This window comes from Dromiciops gliroides, chromosome 3 (genome assembly GCF_019393635.1).
Source record: "Dromiciops gliroides isolate mDroGli1 chromosome 3, mDroGli1.pri, whole genome shotgun sequence".
In the NCBI taxonomy this organism is placed as follows: domain Eukaryota; kingdom Metazoa; phylum Chordata; class Mammalia; order Microbiotheria; family Microbiotheriidae; genus Dromiciops; species Dromiciops gliroides.
Genome location: NC_057863.1, coordinates 64,577,941 through 64,602,627, shown reverse-complemented (window position 1 = coordinate 64,602,627; position 24,687 = coordinate 64,577,941). Strand labels below are relative to the sequence as shown.

Genomic DNA, 24,687 nt, shown 5'->3' with positions numbered 1-24,687 from the left:
ACAGCCTCAAAGTAGTCTGGGTTCCTTCTCTTATTTACCTTAAAAAGAGGAAGAAAGTTGTCTCTGACTTTCGGTTTTCATAAATCAATTTATTGATAGTAGATAAGCAAGTTAATAGTTCTTGGCAATTTGAACAGCAACCCCCCCGCCCCCCCCCCCCAGAACAGTCTACAAACTCTAGATGACTAATCGTATTTGGGAGATTTGGCATCACTGATTCCTTTCTTTACCTATCTACTGAGAGGGAGAAATTTTCCTCATGCTGTCTCATCCTCAACTACCACATAGGAAAGAAGGGATCAGGCCAATAGTTCATGACTAACCAGAACCTTTATTGGCATGAAATTTTAAAAATCAGTATGCACTATGACAGCAATCTACACAAAGCTGCTTTCTAGTCAATGAGTGGTTTATGAAATACAAATGAGAAAATATGATCCAATGAGATAATATCTGTAAAGTGCTTAACGTAGTGCCTGTACATAGTGGGCACTTAATAAATTCTGCTCCCTTCACTTATGAAATTAATAAAAATCTAAGTTCTCAAATAATGATCCTAAGATCAGTGTTATTTGGGATATTAGGTTTATAAGATAACTTGCTAATAGGATTTAGAAGCAGAAGGAACCTTTGAGATTATCTAATCAAACTTGCACATTTATAAATGAGCAAACTGAACTTTACAGAGGGAGAGATTTGTCCAAGGTCACCCATCTAGTCAAAGGCAGAACAAAGATGAGAACTTGGGTCCTTTTATCTAGCCAAAACAATCCAATAGGAAAACCATAACCAAGTATAACTAGTCTTGGGATAGAAACTATCCTAAGAAGAAAATGGTTTTTCCAGTTTAACGGTAGAAGGTTAATATTTCTAGGGAAATTGAGGGAGGAAGAATACATTTCTGAAACACTCCTAACGCAATCTGAAATGCAATAAGGATTTTTTTTTTCATTTCCTAAAACTGAATAAGATGATTTTGCTGTTTATTAAACAGGAACTTTTTTGTACTTTCAATGAACTTCATCTTACATTGACTAAATTTTTTAAAAAACTACACGTTAGAGGGCCCTATTTATATATGTAAGCTAATCCACACTGAAAAATAAAATAAAAAGCAAACACTATTCTACCAGGAAATAAATAACCAGGAACATGGAATTCATTATGAGGAGACTTGCTGGTTGTTGTAAAACGCAAATGTTGCTTAATTGGTTAAATGAATGAATGAAGCATTATGGTGTGTTACTTCTTTCGATGAAAGGCCAAATTAAAAAGCAGACAACTTCCAACAAAGCAAAAACTGCCCATACTAAATTAGGAAATGAAGTCTGTGTATAGTCACATTAGGCAGTACAATCACAGAATTACAGAGCTGGAAGGGTTCTTGCAAGTTTCTATCTCCCTGGCTCCTTTAGACAGGCCCATGAACTGAACACTTCTCACAGGTTTCTTATTGACTTTAGGGTGTAATTAAATAACAGAGTTGTGCTCTGCTGTCACGTGTGTGTGCGCGTGCGCGCGCACGCGCGTGCGCGCGCGCACACACACACACACACACACACACACAAATTGAGATGCACACAAGCATTACTTCTGGACGGTCTGCCTGCATTCTCAGAAAGAAAAAAAGCCTCAAGAGAAACAGAAAGAGTGCCTTTTGCCTAGAGTGTTCAAAGTAGAAATGCAATGCTAGAAACTGAAGCAGAGTCAAAACAACCTACACAGCCACATTATTGGGTTGGGTTTTTTTTTTTTTTAACTGTAATAGTCCAAATAAAACATAAGCTTAGCTTTCTGGGAGTATGCCATTTCACAGGAGAGGCAAGAGACTTGCTTCATCAGCACAAAGGGTGCATATGTACCAGTCATTTCCAAGGGAAGAATCATTCGAAATGTAAGCATCGGGAATCATTAATGTCAACACAAAGAATGCCAGGTAGCATGGTGGCATAAGCCACCTCACAGCCTGATTAATGTTGTAATAAAGATATAACCAGGATCAAGACACATAAACTGAAGACTTTACACAGAAGGGGGGGGAGGAGGAAAGCTGTGACTGTTAGAAATGCTTTAAATATGGGATTAGACTTTTGATATGTAAATGGGAGGTAGCTAAAGGTTTAAGGAAAGCTTTCCTACCACACAATACAAGAAACACACCCTGTAAAAAAATCAAGGGAGAACAAAAGCACATTGATGTAATAAAGTTTCCAATTAATGATCTGAGAGCAATAGTATTATCTGGAGGATAAGATTTCAAAATTCCAAATGCCAGAATGAAGGTAAGTCTGGTTTTCTTTGTTTTCAGGCTTTGTTTGTTACCCATCAGATGGAGCTTGAGGATTTCTGGGGAATGAAGATGGAAAAGAAATGACCATCTTCCCTATTATTCCCCTCAAGCCCCTCTCTCTACCAAAAAAGACAGCTAGCTCACAGTCTTTTTTTCCCTTCCAGTTTCCAGTGCTGTAGTTAATCGTCAGCTTTCCTGGTATCCATTACAGTAAAATGGCTTACCACATAAAACAGATTTCAGGAAGACTGTATTCTGTGTTGAAATACTACATGGGATCCCAGACCAAAGCCATGTTAGCTTAGCACAAATAAGAATTTAATTTCTAAGACTTAGTGGGGTGTAAATAAGTCCTTTAATTAAAGCTTTTGTAGCATCTCCTCAACATCTATAATTGTCTTTCTTTCCTCAGACAGTAGGACCACTTTGATGACCTTGGGGGTAATTCTTAGGCCAGTAATCCAACACAGTACCTAGTCTTTAGCACATTTTCTGGCTAATTGACCTTCAAAGAGCTTGGTGAGCTCCCTATCCTGCTGGTTGCCAAACACCTTTCACAGTTTCTTTTTGCACCCTTCTTTCTTTTAAAGTAATATTATAGGCCAGAGTTAGGAGAAAGCTTTACACATGCTCATTCCTATAATTCCACGAAGCATCGGAAGTTGAGGCTTAAGGAAGTAACTGAGTAGGCCCCTAATTCTCAAAGCATCAGAGTAGTATTATCAAACATGAGGTTATGAATTCCTTAATCTTAAATCCCTTGCCATTGGCTATTAAATTAATTCCCTCTGGGTTACCTTAGCAAATGGACTACTCAGTCATTTCTTCATAGTAATACCAGTACCAAGTTGTTCTTGCATTCAATCAGCTAAAATATAACAACTTTATCACTAAGATGCTCAATATCTGAAAAAAAAAATGGACTAAACCAGTATTTAAAAAGATAAAATATATACTACATCCATAAACAAGGTCTTACAATAGCATAAAGATCATAATGGTTCATGAGAAACTTGCCAAATTAATTAGATCTACCATATGGTAGATGAACAGAGTCTACTACCAGGGAGATTAACAGAAACACCCACAGATCTGTAAGTTCACTGCTCTCCCTCTCTAACCTACCACCCCACTACATACACATCTCAGGGGCTTGTCTTTTGATCCATTTTGGGAACTGATTGCATTTCAAATCTTTGCTTTGAATTATCCTTTCAACTTGTCATGGTATGTGAGAAAGACAGTAATTGTTTAATTTCTTGCCAATGGGCTTGGACCTATCAAAACAAAATCCAAATTACCCCATTCCAGTTCTACAGGAGCTAATAACTCATCTTCAGAAGACTCAGAGGGAAAGAAGTCCTTACTGACAAACCCCAAAGAAGGAGCTGAATTTTAACATGTCTACATCAAGATATAGGGGTCTACTCTATTGTCTTTCCTCATTTTCTTTTCTAGGTAAGTACCGGTTGCAAAAACTAGAATTGTCTAAAATGGCATTGGTTTCCACATATACTATTAACACACAAAAAAAGAAAATCCTTTTTCTATGTCTCTAAGGAAGAAAAAATATAACATGTAAAATCCACCAAACCAAAGAGATCAGCCCCCACTGCAACCTAAGTCTGAGCAGGATATACGTCTATTAAGAGCAGCTCTTCTCAGACCAGGAGGTTTACGGACTCATTTGGGAATAACTGAGTTTGCAAAAAGGGAAAGAAGGAAAAACCTGAGAAAGAGAATAGAGGGAAAGTAGTCATTTACAGAAGAGGAAAACCCTGGGAATATGGTAAGGGAAAAGCAGAATTGGCTATTGAGTTATATCCCCAGAATAGGGTGTATTAAATTTGCTCAGATTTCAGAACGACTTTGTTTGGGAGAAAAGTGCTTCTGTATAGATTATTCAAATTTGTAAGTGGAGACTGAATTCCAACAATATAAAGCACCATTTTCTTCCAGACTTACATCTGAAGTGAAATATTTATGGTCCCTCAAGTCTTTAAAGTGTAGTAGACCTAATCCCTTGAGCTCAATGGCTATCTTTCATCCTTTTCTGAACATCAAAAGAAAGAAAAGGCCTTTACAAAACTTTACAGTGCTAATCCGAACACACCTGCAGATGTCATTAACTCTTAAAGCAAAGGCAAATGGAACAGAGAAAATAAGGAGTCCCCCTTAACCCCATGGCATTGAATTCGGGTAGGAGTGCTGTGCTAGTGGCCACATTTCATAATATGGCAGGATGCGGCAAAATTCCCATTAAATACAGTAACCTGGCAAACCTTCCTTCTAAAGTAAAGAGAGCTTACTGGCTCTGACTCAGTATACTTCCACCTTTATAGAAGCACACTGAAATACCCAACACTCCATGCTGTAAAACAAATCATCTCCTTGTAACCAGGGGAAAATAACTCCAGCATTTCTTCATCTTGAAATGTGTGAAGAAATCTGTAATTGACTTTCATGGCTGTCACTTTTCACGTTACTTAAAAGAGAAAATTAGTTAATTAACAGTGCAAATACTAAACAATTAAACAAGAATACTAGAGTCAGGCATCCCAAGCTGTCACTGTCAAGATTATTCAGTATAAAACTGGATTTATTTTAAAAGTGGGCCAACAGGTTATAATGGGCAACACCCTGCAACTAGAGTTATAGTACACTGTCTCCACTCTACCCCCAATATTCCAAACCTCAAAGGTACAACAAAGTATGCTAGAAGGACCTAACCATTACCCATGAATGTGCCATTGTAAATCTGCTCTTTTAACCTCGACCAGACTTTGTTTCCTACCCATACATGGCACACTGTGCTCATGGGCACTTCTACTGGACCTCCCTTACAAAGTACAAATGATGTCCTGAACACTTCCACTAATCAGATCACCTTTTGACATGCTTCTAGAAAATTTTTCAACGACATTTCACATCTCTTCAGTACCTAAAGAATCATAGAGCCAAAGAAGAAAGGTGGCTAATCTAACCCCTCACTCCATCAGAAATGGGAGGTAGTGGCAAGGCAGTCCCTGACATCTCAGCCTGAGGAATCTCAGCCCAGGACTCTTTCTACACTATTCTGCTTCCTTTCCTAGGCTAGGTTTTTAACAATTTCAAAATAAAAGTCACAGGACCATCCTCCTTTGGTGAGCCAGTAGGTATTTCCTGGTTTCACTAGATTTAAGTATTTGGGAATTATATTAATTAACAAAAGCAATTTACAAAAATCTACCCCTACACTGAAGGTAATGAATAAAGATGAAATAATTCAACACACTGCTTAAAAGATGGAAACTCAGGGTATAAGAAACAACACTACAACAGATTGAGTTTTTCTTGCTTATTACATCGGAGTTTTCATTTTACACACAAGTAGCTTATTATAGAACATTTTTAGTTTGCGAACAGGAGCTATATGAAAATTAGTGCATGAAAAGAGAAAAGGGGCGGAATCATAAAAAGACAGGCTTGGTATTCAAAAAGCCTCACCAGACTGAAGTAGATATATGAGAAATAGAAAAAAACTAATGCACAAAGTGTTTTCCTAGGCAATTTCTTACCCAAAGCTACTGATGAAACTAGTAGGGATAACAGCTACCGAACCCACAATGTTGGCCTATAAATAGGGACAGTCGACCTGAGGTATGCAAGATGATGAATAAGGTTCTCAGGTGTCACTAATGTCTATAGACCATTTCTGATATGAAAAACAAATTACCTCTAAAAAGCTACATGTGAAAAACCTCAAGCAATGCTCAGAACACTGACCCAACATCACACTGTTAAAGCTAGATCACTGAGGACTGAGGCAGGATTGCGGGGTGGGAAGGGGGAAGAGGTTGATACCATTCTAGCAATGTTTTCACAGGCCCTTCTCAAGAACAATTTCCTGACTCTAAAAAAAAGGGAACAAATTATTTAATTGACTTGGATGGATAAATTAGTGGCCAGGGACTTGAGCACCTAGTTTCCATTCAAAACATTTCATGTTTCGTAGGATATTAAAGCTTGAAATAATCTTAAAGATCATGTAGTCCAATCCTCTAATTATACAGATGAAGAAACTGAAGCTCAAAGAGGAAAATTAATTGGCCAAAAGTCACAGCAAGTAGCAGAATCATGAGATTCTGGTTCCCTGAATCCCAATCCAGTAGTAGAGAACAAGGGTCTTAGCCCCAAGTTTGATACTGCCTCACGTGCTTACAAGCTGTGTGGTCTCAGGCAAGTCAATTGACTGTTAGTCTCAGTTTCCTCATCTGTAAAATGGGGGTAATAAAAATATCTACCTAACGAGGTTCCTGTGAAGATAAAATAATATCTATATCTATACATATGTGTGTATGTGTATGTATACACATATGCATAAACACATAAAGGAAGCTTAGAGGTCCTAAGGTCCAATCCCCTCATTTGACAGATGAGAAGAGTTCCAGACAAGTTAAGTGTTTGTACAGCTCTGAAATGTCTTCATAACTCCAAGCCCAGCCTTCTACATACCACAACACTCTGCTCCTTGCATGTTGTGTGAACCTTAAAGTGCTATAAAAATGTTAGCTATTCTTATTTTAAATGAATGTTGACATCTTTTTTTATCATCTATATTTGCCAATGAATTCCTTCCCTTATTCCCTTCCAGGAAATACTTTAAAAAAATAAGCTCCACAAATCTAATAAATATATAAAAAGGTCTGGTGTTAAAGGCAATAGTCCACACCCACAGACCCCCCTTTCTGCAGTAGAGCAGGTACAGGTACTCTTCCATATCTCTTCTTTGGGGCCATGGTTGGTTATCATAATCTTGCATAATTCTGGTATGATTTGGTTGTTGTTTTTTTCCATTTGCATTGTGTCACTGTGTAAATTATTTTCTTGATTCTACTTATTTTCATTTTCATCAGGTTATAAGTAGTTATCATGTTTATTTTGTGCTTAGAGCACAGTAATATCCCTAGTCATGAACCACAATTTGTTTGGCCACTCCCAAATCAATGGGCCTAGTTCTTTGCTACAACAAAAAGTGATGCTATAAATATTTTGGTTGATGTGAGGCCTTTATTTTTGTCACTGGCATCCTTGGCCTCAGGGAGGTTTTGGCTTGTATTTCTCTTAGTACTACTGATAAGAAACATTCTTTCACATGATTGTTAATGGTTTGGAATTCTTCTTTTGAGAACTGTTTGTTCATAGCCTAAATAGCTATTATTATTGTGATTTCCATTACATTTCTACTTCTTTAATGGCTTGACCTGGAACCTAATTTCTGTTCATCTTCAACATGAAATTTTAAAATGTTATAAGTAGTAGTTTTTTAATTAGCAATAATTTTAGTGACAAAGACATCAAAAGATTTGCTGATCACACTCTCCAAGACAAGGATAGAAATTAAATCACACCCAATAGCAAATACATTTTTAAAAAATCCTAATTCATCAGGAAATATGCCTGAAACTTACTTTTTTTTTTTTGTGAGGCAATTGGGGTTAAGTGACTTGCCCAGGGTCACACAGCTAGTGTCAAGTGTCTGAGGCTGGATTTGAACTCAGGTCCTCCTGAATCCAGGGCTGGTGCTTTATCCACTGCGCCACCTAGCTGCCCCCTCCAGATTTTACTAAAAGTAAGTTTCAGGGGGCAGCTAGGTGGTACAGTGGATAAAGCACCAGCCCTGGATTCAGGAGGACCTGAGTTCAAATCTGGTCTCGGACACTTGACACTTACTAGGTGCATGACCCTGAGCAAGTCACTTAACCCTCACTGCCTCACCAACCCCCCCCCCCAAAAAAAAACTGGAAAAAAACCTTCGCTCATAGAAAAAAAATCCTCCAACTATCCCAGTTCTTAGGGGTTACAAAAGGAACTCTTTCCTGGAGATGAGCTTTGTGCTTTGGTGACTGGGAGGACAAAGATAAAACACATGATTTCTCGATGAACAAGAAAATACGGAATTATATGAAGATGCACAATACATATAATGGAAAATACTGGCTCAGTTTCAGAAATAGCCTTAATTGCATTTTGATGTTTAATAGAAGTGATGGGGGGCAGCTAGGTGGTGCAGTAGATAAAGCACTGGCCCTGGATTCAGGAGGACCTGAGTTCAAATATGGCCTCAGACACTTGACACTTACTAGCTGTGTGACCCTGGGCAAGGCACTTAACTTCCATTGCCTCCCCCCCCCCAAAAAAAAATAGAAGTGATGGAACAAAAATGATCAGCAGGGATTCAATACCCAAGTAAAGTAAAAGGAAAGACAGCCTGTGATGAATTCAAGTAACCTGGCCCATGTAAAGCCAGTCCTTGTGTCCTAAAAGAAATGTTAGATTCAATGCTGAGCCAACTCTCAGTGAGATTTAAGAATTCATGGAAAGTGGTAAAGGGGCTGCAAATGGGAAAAGGGCAACTGTCTCAGTTTTCAAAAAAAGGGAAAGAGAACAGTCTGCCAATTATAGTTGGCAGTAGTACAGAAGCTTAGTAAGCCAGTGAGCTTGATTTTGATTCCTGTCAAAATGCCAGAACTGATTGATCACTAAAGAGTCAACTGATGTACATCCAGAAGAGGAAGCAGTGATTACCAAGAGTCAAGAAGGCTTCATCAAGACAGATCAGGACAGACTAACCTCATTTCCTTTCTTGATAGTACTACTAAAATCTGGAGGCAGATGAAGGCAATTCTGTAAATAGGTTACATAGATTTTAGCAAAGCTTCTGACCAAGTATTCTTATAGGGAAAATGGAGAGACAGAGATGAGATCAGAAGGGTTCTAAACTGGTTTGATGGTCATACTCAAAGAGTAATTGCTGGTGATCAGTGTGAATGGGGTGTGATAGGGCTCTAATGAAATACCCCAGGAATTTTTACTTGGTCCTGAACTCTTTTAATATTCTTATCAATGACTTAGTTAAAGACACAGATGATATACTCATCCAACCTGCAGTTCATACAAAGATGGGAGGGACTGCTAACACAGTAGATGACAGAGTCAGAATCTAAAAGGATCTAGAGCATCCAGCTGTATCTAATAGGATGAAACTCAAAAAGCAAAAAAAAGAAAGTCTCGTATTTGGGAAGAGGAAGAAAAAACACAACTCCACAAATATTATAACGGGGAGGCAAAGATAGATGGCAATTGGTCAAAGCATCTGGGGGTTTTAGTGCACTGCAAACTAAATGAGTCCATAGTAAAATGTGGTAGTCAAAAACGGTAATATTATCCTGGGCTACATTATGAGGCTCAAGGCTTACAGACGTAGAGAGGTGATGATAGTACCGTCCTATACCCTTGTCAGGTCTCATTTGGAGTTTTATGCTCAGTTCCGGGCACCCTGGTCTAAGAAGCATAGTGAAAACCTGGAGAGTATCCACAGAAAGGCAAGTAGGATGGTGAACAGTTCAGATGAGAATTGTTTGAAGGAGCCTGGAGAAAAAAAAGACTCTGGAAGGGCATGATAACTGTCTTCAGGCATTTCAAAAGCTGTTCATACAGAGAATGGATCAGATTTGTTCTGTTTGGCCCCAACGGGCGTAACGAAAAGTAAACTGTGGTTATTTTTAAGAGGCAAACAATCAGAATTACCTCAGAATAGAATTGGATAGAAGGGATGGGTTCCCCTCTTTAGAAATCTTCAAGCACAAGTTGGATGGCCCCTTGTTAGGTTTAACATGGGAACAACGCATAAGTAATGAAGAATGTAGTCCCAGGTTAGTAGTAGAGGGTTAGCATTCATCGACTCAACAGCCTTTTACTAAGCACTACCATATACCAAGAACTCTGCTAGGTGTCTGGGCTCTTTCTTCTTTCTAAACTCAGTGCTTTCACTGGCTCCTAGGAGTTCAGTCATTATCTTTATGCAAACAATTTCCAAACTCTCATTCCCAAACCCATTTTTTAACCTAAACACCAGTCCCACATCACTGTCACTGGACATCTTGGATTGGCAATGGTGGACTGGAGCTCAGAGAGAGATGGCCCTTCCGCACCTACTTCAAACTCAACATGTCCAAAATGGAACTCATTTTCTTCTCTCCATGATCTACTTTCTCTTCCAAAGGTCCCTATTTCTATTGAGGTTACCCATGTTCACAAACCTGGATTGTTCCTCAAATCTCTTCCTGCTCATATACCTCTTAAACAATCAATTGTCATCTTTCTATCCTGGTTCCACCTCATCTCACAACTGGCTGCTTCTATTCACTGTCATGATCCTAATTCGGGTTATTATCACCTCTTCCTGGACTACTACAATATCTTTCTAATTGGTCTCCTTGCTTCTAGTTTCTTCCCTTTTCAATGAATCCTTTATATAGCTGCCAAAATAATTTTCATAAAGCATGGGTCCTAATTATGCCATTTCCCCATCTCAAAGATCTCCCTCCAGGGGCTCCATTTTGCCTCTAAGTTAAAATTAAACTTTTCCTGGTATATAAAGACCTACCCACCCCCCCATTTAGCTGCCATGTGTATTTCTATATCGATTTAATAATACTTCCCCTTCACGTGCACCAGAATGTAGACCACTCTACTGTGGTTCTAGCTGCACCGGTCTAGCTGTTATTGTCCAACTCAGCAGTCCATTTCCTGGTGCTCTGCCTTGTACAGGCTGTCCCTTATGCCTGAAATTCTCTTGACTTAGCCCTACATCTGAGAATCCTTACCTTCCTTCAAGGTTCAACTCAGATGCTACCTCATACGTAATCTTTCTAAAGCCCCTGGTAGTGACTACTCTCTCCCTCCTAAAATTTTACTTATCAGAGTATATGTAATTGCCTTGAGGGTAGGGACTGCTTTTCATTTTTACAGTGTCTGTACATTGCAGGTGTTAAATAAATGTTGGATCAATTGAACTGAGCTTACTTAACTAATTTAGTTAATTTAAAAGAGAGAAAAAATAAAAATTCAAACAATTCACATGAGTTGTTACATCACATTCCTCAAAGAAGTAAAGATGGTAAAAGACAGAAACCAGCAACAGTAGTGGAGTTGTGGGAAGACAGACACATATAGTAAAGAGGTGAATTAGTCTAATTTTTCTGGAAAATAAAAAGGTTCAATAATATTCACAATAGCACTTTTTGTGTTAGCAAAGAAGCTGGGAACAAAATGGTTACCCATCACTTGGGGAGCATCTAAACAGACTGCAGTACACAAATGTAATAAAGAATTAGTGATAATAATGATGACAGCTAGAGTTTATATAGCACCTCAAAGTTTGCAAAGTATTTTACAAATATTTCATGTTATCCTCAAAACAATCCTGGGAGGTAGTACTATTATTACAGAGGAGGAAACTAAGGCAAATATAAGTTAAATGACTTGCCCAGGGTCACTCAGCTAGTACGTGTCTAAGGCTGGGTTTGAACTCAAGTCTTTTAAGAAATAGTTCAAAAACATGAGAAGACGTGAAGGAAATAATGCAGTGAAGCAAACTAAATCAAGAGAACACATGGAAGGACTATAATATAAATGAAAACATGACTTAAAGGTAGTCAGACCCCAATTAATTGAAATGACAAATCTTAGTTCCAAAGAGTGGAAGGAGTGCTAGATCTGGAACCAGAGAATCTGAGTTCAAATCTTGACTCTAGGGCAGCTAGGTGGTGCAGTGGATAGAGCACCAGCCATGAATTCAGGAGTACCTGAGTTCGAATCCGGCCTCAGACACTTGACACTTACTAGCTGTGTGACCCTGGGCAAGTCACGTAACCCCCACTGCCCTGCAAAACAAAACAAAACAAAAACCAAATCTTGACTCTGGCACTTCAATGGCCCTAGGCAAATCACCTAATCTCTCTGTGCCTTAGTTTTCTTATTTGTAAAAAAGAGAAGTTAGAGTCTATCAGCTATAAGGACCCTCTGGCTCTAAATCCATGATCATATGATCCTCATGGTTAGGGTTGGAGATGACAGGTTTGTCCATGAAATTTGATTTACACTGTTGCTGGGTCAGCTGGTTTTGCTTATGTGGCTTTTTGATTGAAGGTTTGGTAGGGAGGGGAGACTGGGAGAAAATGTGGGTATAAAAATAAAAAAAGCAACCATACTTTCAAAAAGTATACCTGTTTCCTTTTCATTTTTTCATCAAGGATGCCTTTGATCTGTATATAAAGCCTTATAAAGATTTTCTTGAGATGAAAAAATAGGTATAGGGTTTTTGTTTGGTTTTTAAAAATTAAAGTAATAATGAAGTCTTGTGGTGCAGTGACTGGTCTTGGAATCAGGAAGACTCCTCTTCATGAGTTCAAATCTGGTCTCAGACACTTATTGTGTGACCTTGGGCAAATAGCTTAACCCTGTTTGTTTCCTCATCTGCAAAATGATCTACAGAAGAAAATGGTAAACTACTCCAGTATCTTTACCAAGAAAACCCCAAAATGGGGTCACAGAGAGTTGGACATGACTGAACAACAACAAACTCGATTATTTCCCAATCTTTTGGGATCTCTTCCTTTTTTTCCTGATCACTGAGTCTCAAAACCCTCCAGAATGGATCCTTTGTGTATGCTTAGTCTGGTCCAGGTAATCTTCTGATTTTTGCTTTCTTTTGTATCATGTATATTGTTTCATATACAGCACCCCGGGAAAGGGATGAGAGAGTTCAAGTGTAATGTGCCACTGGAGAAAACAGTTTACTGTGGTTTGTTATCTTCCTTCCAATTTCATCTTTAAATGCTCTCAGGTGATGCAGTTTAATTAGTCCTCTCACTAAGCTTTGAATAAGCCCATTTTTCCCTCCACTGCTCATCATCTTTCCCCATCCTACTCAGTAAGAATTAACAAGTCCATCGTCTAAAATAGTGTTGCTTCTGTTTGCCACATCTTACCACTTAGGAAGGACAAACAGTATTTTCTGGTTGAGAAAGCTTCTAGGATCTTTTGACCTCTGAGTGGCAAATGCTTTATGGTGGTTACTTTTTTTTAAGCTTAATCGATGCTATTTTTTATACAGCTATCACTTCCTAGTATGAACTCCAAAAGAACCCACTCTTGTAAAAAAAAATTAGTACCAATGTGTTGATCATGTCTGACAGCACATGCCTCATTTTGCACTGATTCTTTGTCAAGAAGAGGAATGTATAGCTCCTCATCAGATGATCAATGAAATGATTAATTCTGCTGCCATTGAGTGGTGTTCTCCTTTAGATTGTTGTGGTTATTATATGTATTATTCTTTTGGTTCTGCTTACTTTGTTCTGTAGGAATTCATACAAGTACTCCTGAGTTTCTCTGAATACTTCATAGTCAACAATCTTTAAAGAATACACTATTTTTAGTTCATACCAAAATTTGGCCAGCCATTCTCCAATCAACAGAGACCCAAGCCAAAGTTTCCATTTTATTGCTGTTGGTTAAACTTTCCATGGGCAATGGTGGCCATCCATGTGGACATCCATTTCTAATTTTCAGCATCAATAATTTGTTTAAATAAGTTAATTTTAAACTGTTTTAAATTCTTAGCATATATTCTCATTTTAAAATTCTTTCTTCTAGCTTAGTATTGATTTTGATTTCTGTACTAAGAAATGGATGATTTGGAAATGAGTCCAACAACGCTAAATACTCTCTGTTAAGATAAAGTCAACTTCATTCTGTGCAGGGGCGATATTATTCAGTGTCTACTACTCAGTGATTGCCTCCACACTCCTCTTGAAGAAGGCATTCGTGATAAATAGGCTTGAGGCTTCTATAGTCATTTATATGCCTCTGGCTTCTTCTATTTCCTGAATTTAACTCATATCTTTCAACATATTTCTCACCATTCTCCCCCGTGCCCAATTTCCAATGGATACTGCCAAGTACTAAAGCATCTGTTAACTTAATGTGGAGGGGCTTTATCAAGTCCTTCACAGACTTTCTCTATCTCCTCATTCTTTGCAAGTGAAGCATAAATTGCAATGCCCATCATGATGGTCTTTTTGCTTATGTTCATCATGAGTCGTGTGATGTGTTGATAGCTAAGTATTCCATTAAATGATGTTTCCTGATGCTTTTAGATACATGATAACAACTTATCTGTAAAAATGGAGATCTGTGCATAGTGATAAAATTGGCAGCACTGTGAAGGAAGCAGAGATATTAAATAAAGACCAGAGAATCTATAAGATCACTTGTTGCAATAGGCTAGAAGGGTAGTAATAAAAGCCTGTACTAGAGTAAAGGGAACTGGAAGGAAGGGACACATTTGAGAGGAATTGACAGCAGAAGGAATCATACTTTGTGTTTGATTGGATGTATGAAGTGAGGGAGTCAGAAGAATCCAAAATGGTGGGTAATGGTAAATTCTTGACAGGAATATGAAGTACTGACATTTATATGGCGCTTAAGATTTACAACAGCTTTTATGTACATAATCTCATTTGAGATGTTTATGTATGAAAATTAGCAAGTTAATTTGAAAGAAAAGACAGTAAATTTAAGTTTCTGACATGTTGAGTTTGAAGGAGCTACTACTACATTCAGAGAAGATGAATAGTAGAGTAGTAGCAAGAAGCATGGGCCTGAAGTGAAAAAGATTCATTCTGATCTGAAGATAGAAGATTAAAGGGTTAATTCTATAGGAATGAGAATGGAGCTTGTGGAAAGGGATGAGTTTCTCTAAGAAAAGAGTGAAGAGAGACTTGAAGGGCATAAGAAGAATTATGAAGAAAATAAGGAGTGGGATATTATGGAAGCCAAGGGAGAACAGAGCATCGGGGAGGACTTTTCTCCAATATGAAAAAAAAGCATCAAAACCACAAAGTGGCCTCAACTAAGCCAGTTGTCTTGGACTATTGTCACACACGTGGGTTCTTCATCTTTTTGTGTCATGTATTTCTTTGGCAATCAGGGGAAGCCTATAGATTTCTCAGAAAAATATTTTTGAATAAAATAAAATTTAAAAAATTACAAAGGAAACTGATTATATTGAAATAAATATCTAAGTTTTCTCCCCATCGAAGTTCATGGATCCCCTGAAATCTTCCACATCCACAGATCCCAGATTAAGAACCTCTGCTCTCCTATAAAGTGGTCTGAATAAGAGAGATATATCCTAACTTTCCAAACTCCCAGAACAGTAACAGCTCGTCTTTATATAGCACTTTAGAGTTTCCTCAAAAAAGCTGTGAGGGACACAGGGTCAAATGTTACTAAGTCCATTTTACAGATGAGGGAACTGATCCTCAAAGAAGCTAAGTGACCTGCCTATGGTTAGAGCCGCTGAGTGTCAAAAGTCAGGGTTTGAAGCCAGCCGTCCTGACTTTAGGTCCAACTCTAATGTTACATATTTAATAGGTTAAAAGTATAACAACTGAGAGCAGAAAAAAAAATGATCTGTACTAGGAAAACTGCGATTTAAAACCAGTAATTTTTTTGTTTGTTTTTTGGGTCTTTTTTTGCAGGGCAATGAGGGTTAAATGACTTGCCCGGGGTCACACAGCCAGTAAGTGTCAAGTGTCTGAGGCTGGTTTGAACTCAGGTCCTCCTGAATCCAGGGCTGGTGCTCTATCTACTGTACCACCTATAGCTGCCCCCCATAATGTTCTTTTATAGAGAAAAATAATTTCCTTAATATTTTGATATTAAACTCTCCCAAGCTCTAGCTTCTGGAATATTAACTGACAGAAAGTGATGTAAGAAAATAACTATAATTTTACAGACAAACTTTAATACATGACAAGCTATTAACTGAGTGATGGTATGGCATTAAGTTTTGCTACACCTTAAGCCATACTTTTCATTTAATTAAGTATGGAGCAGAGTAGAAAGGAAGGAGGAAGGCACTTAAGTTTTTAGGAGCTGATGGAATTATGCCATGTGCCGAGCTGATTAGTGAAAGAAGCCATTTTTAAAATAAGCCATCTGTGATTTTTTTCAGTAAAACTCTTGTTACTGAGCCAGAAAACCAAGGCAATTAAGTTGCTACACACTTTGAAAGAATGAGGGACAGATTTGTCATAGCCCATGTGAATACAAAAATCACAAACTCTTCAGAGCCTCCAAAACTAAGCCCAAATTCTGACGATATATTACTTATAGAAGTTATTCCACTGAATTGCCTGTAAATATGTCTTTTGTTCAAAGGGGGAGCTTTGGATTTTTTTTCTGGTTTAGCAAAATAAGCCTTTTAAAATGTTTCACCTAAGAACCCAGGATACTAAGACTTCAGTTACTGTCCCTATATAGTGCTCTGCCTTGGACAAAAATGGCTTTGTGGTATTTGAAAGTCTCGTTCTGAAGATAGTTGAGAAGTCCTTCAAGACTGAGAATTCTGTCTTTTTATTGTTTCTCTTATGATACAGTATGATTTCTTATGCTGCTTTTTAGTATTGAGCAACCTGTGCATTCTTTTTTTTTTTTTTGCTGGGCAACGGGGGTTAAGTGACTTGCCCAGGGCCACACAGCTAGTAAGTGTCAAGTGTCTGAGGCCAGATTTGAACTCAGGTCCTCCTGAATCCAGAGCCAGTGCTTTATCCACTGCGCCACCTAGCTGCCCCCTACCTGTGCATTCTTGATATGAATCCTATTTGTTCATGATCATTTATGTGTGTGTGTATATACAGTTAGATATATTAGTGCTCAGAAAAAAATCACAGACCATATTATTTTTAAAAGACAGTAGAGGGGACAGCTAGGTGGCACAGTGGATAGAGCACCGGCCCTGGAGTCAGGAGTACCTGAGTTCAAATCCAGCCTCAGACACTTAACACTTACTAGCTGTGTGACCCTGGGCAAGTCACTTAACCCCAATTGCCTCACTTAAAAAAAAAAAAAAAAGACGGTAGAAAGATATCCATTATTCCTGAGCCAGCCTCAGAATCAGAGTTGGGTTCTTTCTGCTTTGGACACATACTGGCTGTGTGACCTCGAGCAAGTCACTTGTGCTATCAGTATCCTAGGAAATTCTCTAAGGTTCTAAGTTTCAAAGCAGGTGTGGACCTGTATTAAGATCACAGATTTAGTCCCCAAAAAGATTCTGTATGGGAATAACATGCAAATGTACTGGAGCAGCTAGGTGGTGCAGTGGATAAAGCACCGGCTCCAGATTCAGGAGGGCCTGAGTTCAAATCCGGCCTCAGACACTTGACACTTACTAGTTGTGTGACCCTGGGCAAATCACTTAACCCTCACTGCCTTGCCAAAAACAAAAACAAAAATAAATATATTGAAGAAATCTTTGTTAATAAAAAAATAATTTGGAATTATGCAAGAACTTACAAAAATATTCAAATTCTTTGATCTAGCACGAGCTGTATCCAATGATAACAAAGAACAACCCTTCCATACCTAAGGATTTTTCATGAACAACCAAAAGAATTTCATTTTCTGGTAGCCAATCTTCTGATGATAAGCCTCTCCAAATTCACCTACATGGTTCTTCATATGAAAATTCAATTCAATACATGAACATTGATCGCTTAATTAGGTTCAAGATACTGTGCATACATACAAAGTCAGAAACAAATAGTTTAAGACTTCATGAAACTACCTTCTACTGAGGGATACAACACAGAATTACATAATCTCAGGGTTGCAAGAGGCCTCAGAACCATACCTAGCACTGACCAAGAATCCCCTGGCCAATATCCAATTACAAGTGCTCAACTAGTCTTGATGAGTCAGGGATATATTCCACATATGGGGGACTACCTGTACAGAGGCACTGAACCAGGAGATGGAACGATGAGTTTGGATAATATGGTGCATCTAGTAAAGGAAGGGGAGTACTGTAAAATGAAATAGGAAAGGTCAACTGGAGCTAAAGAGCACTACTAAATATCAGCAAGAGGAGTCAGTATTTATATTTTGTCCTAGAGGCAATAAAGAACCTTTGCAGATTTTTGAGCAGCTCAAGAACATTTTCAGACCTGTGCTTTAAGAATGCATTGGTGGGGGGGGGCAGCTAGATGGCGCAGTGGTTAAAGCACCAGCCCTGGATTCAGGAGTACCTGAGTTCAAACCCGGCCTCAGACACTTGACACTTACTAGCTGTGTGACCCTGGGCAAGTCACTTAACCCCCATTGCCTGAAAAAAAAAAAAAAGAATACATTGGTGGGGCAGCGAGGTGGCACAGTGGATAGAGCACCAGCCCTGGAGTCAGGAGTACCTGAGTTCAAATCCGGCCTCAGACACTTAACACATACTTACTAGCTGTGTGACCCTGGGCAAGTCACTTAACCCCAATTGCCTCACTTAAAAAAAAAAAAAAAGAATGCATTGGTGGCCCTTGTTTCTATCTGAGTTTGTTACCACTGATCTAGAATACTCTGATTACCCCAAAATGTCAGAGAGGTATTACAATACAAAGAAACAAGGAAAAGAAGTTGTTCAAACTGCAAAATTCTTTTCAGAACTTGATTCCTTGACATAGCAATACATATATTCCCGAAAGACTATATATAAATCAATGCTACTTTAAATATGATAGGGGAGGGGAAGAAGCTGGTTCTTTAATAAAACCCTAGGGAAAATTCTCTTTATCCAACTATCCCATCTATCATTGATTTGTATGCTTAGGTCTTTTTTTTTTAAAATAAGGTACACCTGTAAAAAAATCATAACCACCCTTTAATTAAGTTCATCAGCTATAATGGTATTTGTTGACAGTACTGTTTGAAACCCAATAGTGACAAGTCTTATTGGACACATTATTTTCTTTACTGTCCACGTTTACAAGATCCATTTGTAGAGTATAAATGATTTTGATATTTTCTATCATCCATTTTCCAAACTGTAATGTGAAAAAAAATCAACTAGCAACAAGACAGTTGCATGAAGGCAGACCACCACCAGCTCTCTCACAAATATTCCAGTTGTTACATTTGAAAATTAAGGAAAACTGAGAGACAATGGTATTAGTTAGGCTAGCAGTAACCAATAAATTGCATCAATGGCCTCTCTCAGTGACCAAAGACCCAAGGTAGGGCTCGCCAGTTTTAATGTAGTTTGGGGGAATACAGAGTTGGGTAGGTGTGAAGACAATGCGATTGTTTACAGGGTAGACAGCATCATGCAGTGGGGACATTATTGGTTACATCAAAGAAAGTGGGCTAACACCCACCTGGGGCTAGTAACCACCCTTCTCTGTCACTAATGAATGCTTGAGTGACTGATGGGACCCATCAGCATCCTGAGGACACTGTTAGTGGAACATTGATAGGAGGCTAACTGGCTCCTAGGAGGAATTGTTAGGGAGATAAGACCCTCCTTAATTGTAAAAGGACAGGCAAGGTCAGACAATATATCTGTTAGAAATATATTAGATCAGGGGCGGCTAGGTGGCGCAGTGGATAGAGCACTGGCCCTGGAGTCAGGAGTACCTGAGTTCAAATCCGGCCTCAGACACTTAACACTTAGTAGCTGTGTGACCCTGGGCAAGTCACTTAACCCCAATTGCCTCACTAAAAAAAAAAAAAAAAGAAATATACTAGATCTTCTTGTAGGTCCTTAAAAATAACATGTTACAGATAAGTTTTCTTTTAATTAAACCTTTAAATTAACTCAGAAGGAAAGCTAAATTCCTGAGCTCAACTCAAGTTTATACATTGCAGAATCAGTACAATAAAATTCATACAGGCGAAACTAGAAGTAATATTCATTTTGATATTTTCACAGCAAAACCCTTAAGTTCCTACCAGACCAAACAAATGATTAGGAAATGCAATCAGAAAGTTCATTCGATGACTTCTTCCAACCCAAAATTGTGCAAAAAGTCAGCTAGAAGCCCACATGTAAATGGGAAGGAGGCCCTCTCCACAAAGCAGTGAAATCAGAAACAAGACTTGTATAGCCTTGCAAGGATTTGTGTCCAGGGTGCAGCAAAAAGCAAGCCTGGGTTGGAGACCATGGAAGCCCTAGGGAATGGGAGTGTACAGTCACCAGTATGGTGTTGAATAGAACAACATGGTGCCAGAGCCCTCAGAACAAGTAAATTACCATTTATTAAGCACCTACTATGTGCCATAAAGTATGTTAAGTGCTGGCGACACCAAGGCAGGCAAAAGTCTGTTGTCAAGGAGAAATTAAATGGGTGAGACAACATGTAAATAACTATATACCACTGAAATACAGACAGGAAAAATTGGAGGCAGTGTCATTTAATAGTATTGTTTCCCAATTACATGTAAAGATAGTTTTCAACATTCATTTTTGTATGACTGAGTTCCAAATTTTTCTTCCTTCCTCCCCTCCCCAAGACAGCAAGCAATCTGATAGAGGTTATACAGTACAATCATGTTAAACATAAACTGGGGGTAATCTCAGAGACACTAAGGCAGTAAGAATAGAGAGACCTGGGAAAGGCTTCTTGCAAAATGTGAGCTTTTAGCTGAGACTTGAGGGAAGCCAGAAAGTGGGAATAAGGAAACAAGAGCATCCCAGGTATGAGGAACAGGCAGCGCAAATATGCTCAATCAGGAGATGGAAGGACAGGCAGGATGCCAGTGTCATGGGATCCAGGAGGAGAGTAAGATACAAGAAGACTGGAAAGGTAGGAAGAGGCCAGGTTACATAGGGCTTTGACAGCCAAAGAGGATTCTGTATTCGGTCCCGAAGATAATAGGGAGCCACTAGAGTTTACTGAAAAGGAGGGAGACAAGATCACACCTGTACCAATTTGATAGCTCAGTGAGAAATGTACTGAAATGAGGAGAAACTTGAGGCAGGAAGTATGGTCCAGGTGTGAGGTGATGAAGTCCTTCACCAGGGTGGTTGCAGTATCAGAAGAGGGAAGGGGGAGTACAGGAAAGATGTTATGAAGGCAGGAATAACAGAACCTAACAACTGAATGAACGGGGGGCAGGAGGAATGAGAGAAAGTAAGGTATAATGGATGACACCTAGGTTATAAGCCTCTGTGACTGGGAGGGTAGTGGTACCTTCCATAATAATAACAGGAAATTTAGGAAGTAGGAAGAGTTTGGGGAAAAACACAATGAGTTTAATTTTAGACACGCTGGGTCATTTTTCAGTGCTGTCTGACTCTTTGGGACCCCATTTGCATTTTCTTGGCAAAGAAATGGTTTGCCATTTCCTTCTCCGACTCATTTTACAGATGAGGAAATGGAGGCAAATTGGGGTAACTGACTTGGCCAGGGTCACACAGCTAGTCAGTGTCTGAGGACACATTTGAACTTGTGAAGACGAGTTCCTGACTCCACACCTGGTACTCTATCCACTGAGCCACCTTGCTGTCCCTAGAATCTCAGGGGGTGTCTTAAGTGGCCTCTTGGACAACTAGGGAATGGTTGAATGTGATGGCCTTTTATTGTACTATTAGAAGATGAAAGAGATGATTTCAGCAAATCCAAGGCAGTATGGGGGATAAATTAAAAAGAACCAGAAGAACAATTAATACAATGACAATGACACTCTAAAGAAAAACAGCTTTGAAAGACTTGAGAATTCTGATCAAAGCAATGCCCAGTCTTTTCTCCAGAAGACCTATGATGATGAAACACATTCCTTACCTCTCGCCAGTGAGAAGTGATGAATATAAGGTGCAGATGACACATTTTTGGTCTTGTCCAATGTAAGAACATGCTTTGCCTGACTATGCAAATTTGTTAAGTTTCTCTTTTCCTTTCTTTGGGGGATGGGTTTGCAACAGTGATGTTTAAAAAAAGATGATTTTTAAACACTTTTTAAAATGCACAAAAATTCAGAAGAAAGCATAGTCAAGCAAGACAGTTTTGAAAATGTGTAAAATTTATTACATACTTTTTAGAAAGCAAGCAGTGTGAAATAGAGAGAAATAATTTCATAAAGAATTTTCTAGCACCAGCCCTGGAGTCAGGAGGACCTGAGTTCAAATCTGACCTCAGACACTTGACAATAGCTGTATGACTCTGGGCAAGTCACTTAACTCCAACTGCCTCACAAAATAATAAAAAATAAGAATTTTTCTTTTGTATTTGCTGTCTGAGTGGAAAGACCTTTTTTGGCATTTAAGTTTAGAATAAAAATTTTGAAAAATAAGTTCTTTTTAAAAAAGAGGAAAAATCAGTCAATAAGCACTTATTAAGTGCTTGCTTTGTGAGAGGCATGGTGGTAAGTACCGGGGATGCAAAGAAAACTCAAGACCAGTCTGTGCCTTCAAAGAGTTCACATTGTAATGGGAGATGGCATGTACATAATGAGGTACATGAAAGATAGAAACAGAGTAGATGGAAAGTCCCATTAGAGAGGAAGGCAGCAGCAGCTAGGGGAGCCAGGAAAGGCCCCTTACTTGGAGGCTGAGGCTGAGGGGGCAGAGCATGTCAGGGTCCGGTTTGTGAAATGCTTTAAATGCCAAAGGACTTTATATTTAATCACGAAGGTAAGAGGAAGTCAGTGGAATTCACTGAGGAATGTGGAGGATGGATCAGAGCAGGGGAAAGCTGGGAGGTCAATTAGAAACCCACTGTAATAGTCTGGGCAAGAAGTGCCTTGAGCCTTGAGCCTAGGCCTTGAGCTAGGGTAGTTGCTGTGTGAGGAAAGAGAAGGGATCGGTATGAAGGTAGAGATGACAAGATTTAGTAGATACTTGAAGATGAGCGAGGGTGAGGAAGATGTCCGTGAAAAAAATGAAAGCTACATCTACATTCCCTAGACAAAATTGGGATGGCCTATTGTAAGTGAAACTAATACCTAACAATGAAGGCTAACTGCTAAATGAAATTCCAATAGCACAAGAATGGGGAAAAAAATCAAGACACACACACAATTAGATTTGCATTGTGATCTGCAGTAATAATAACAACTAATATTTACATAGCTCCATAAGGTTTACAAAGTGCTTCACATATATTATTTCATTTGATTTCACCACAGCCTTGTTTAAGAAAAAGCAAAATGGTCTCCAGTCCGTTACTTCAGCAATTCTACTTTCACTTAACTCTCTAATTTTCTCATCTTTCTGTGTTTATACGCTAACATATCCATTACCTATATGTGTCCCATATCTATACACACATGCATGTGGGAGTTACGGCCCTCACTGCAGAAAACATGAACAGCCTGCCCTAGTCTTTCATCCTTTCTTTAAAAGAAATCGTCAAGGCTGCTGATCAGCTCATCACCTTCACTGCTGTAATCGACCCAAAGCATGTTTTCCCATACACTTGTAAGCTCAGATTACACTAAAAAGCAGTGTGAAGGCCAGGGGAACATCACAATTTCACCCATATTTTCTAGCATCTTGAAATCTTTCACAGGTGTCCTTATAGGGGGAAAAGGCCGTGACCTACAGGTCAGGTCAATGGCCATTTAGGTGTTAGTGTAACAGAAGGTGCTTAAATACCATGGTTTGTACATATGGCAAGGGTTCAATGTGTGAACAGACTAAAATATATAAGCATATTTTCTATTTCATAGAATGAATTCTGAGTCAAAGAAGCTTGGAAAGGGATATAGTCAAACCCAAAGATACACTGAAGTCAGCCTTCTTCGTTTAAATTGTCTCAAGTTAATTTGGCACTTTCAGAAGAAACATGTTATGCTCAAAATTGAACTATATATGAATTTTCATAAAGAAAAGATACATACAATTCAGTGGAAGGGATCCCACACAAAACCCATCCCATTATTCTAGAACTGACTTCTTCCCACTGATTTATCCAACCACTACCTAACGTTTAAACACAAAAATGTTAAGAATTTTCCCTACCCAGAAATGGTTTTTGAAAAGGGTAAGTGCATTTTAACATACATAATTTAGTTTTCAAAAACCCTCAAAAATGAAGGGGAAAAAGCAAATACATGAGCTATAAGAATCTGATCAAAACCAACTAGAGCACTCCGGGAACTGAACCTCCTTTCAGACCCTTAAATGTTCTGCAGTCTTGGTAAGATGTTAGAGGACCTATTTCTTTCACCCATCAATTGACCTTAGTCTATCATCTACTTGACATTCTATCTCACTCGTGTTCTTAATTGGCAGAGTACTCAGCAAATAAAAAAATAAGCACAAGCTATGATGATTTCCAACTGCTACCATAGCCAAGGGCTTTGCGATTAGCTTTCTGCAGTGACTGCATGATAGAGAGTGCTGCTGGCTGCGGCATAAGCAAGGTTAAACTCCAAGGTCAAAGGAACTGTTTGGAAGCAGTGAAATGATCAATAAAATGAATTTCTGGATTTCTCTTACAATAGGCAAGGGTCAATTTTCTCAAAACAGGAAAGTACCTTCCCACCCCCCCTCAACCCCCAAATCCCATCAAACATAACAGGAACCCAAACCAAGGCCCCCACACACACAACCTGGCAATGCTCATTAGACAGACGGTAGGAAATGAAAATACCTGCCGCTAGTCAGTCCCTACAGCTGCCTTTAGCAGCAATTCACAGTGGTGAGCAAGTCTAACTCTATTATAATCAGCAAAACCGCCAGAGATCTTTAATTATTAAGAAGCATGCCACGTGCCAGGGCAATATAAGACAACTTAATAATC

General features: G+C 38.8%; 1 protein-coding gene across 1 annotated transcript in view; it reads right to left on the bottom strand.

The window, feature by feature from the left end:
• FARSB (phenylalanyl-tRNA synthetase subunit beta) overlaps positions 1-24,687 on the bottom strand; it is an 84,276-nt gene that overhangs the window by 1,068 nt on the left and 58,521 nt on the right. The gene's annotated exons all lie outside the window — the stretch shown is intronic.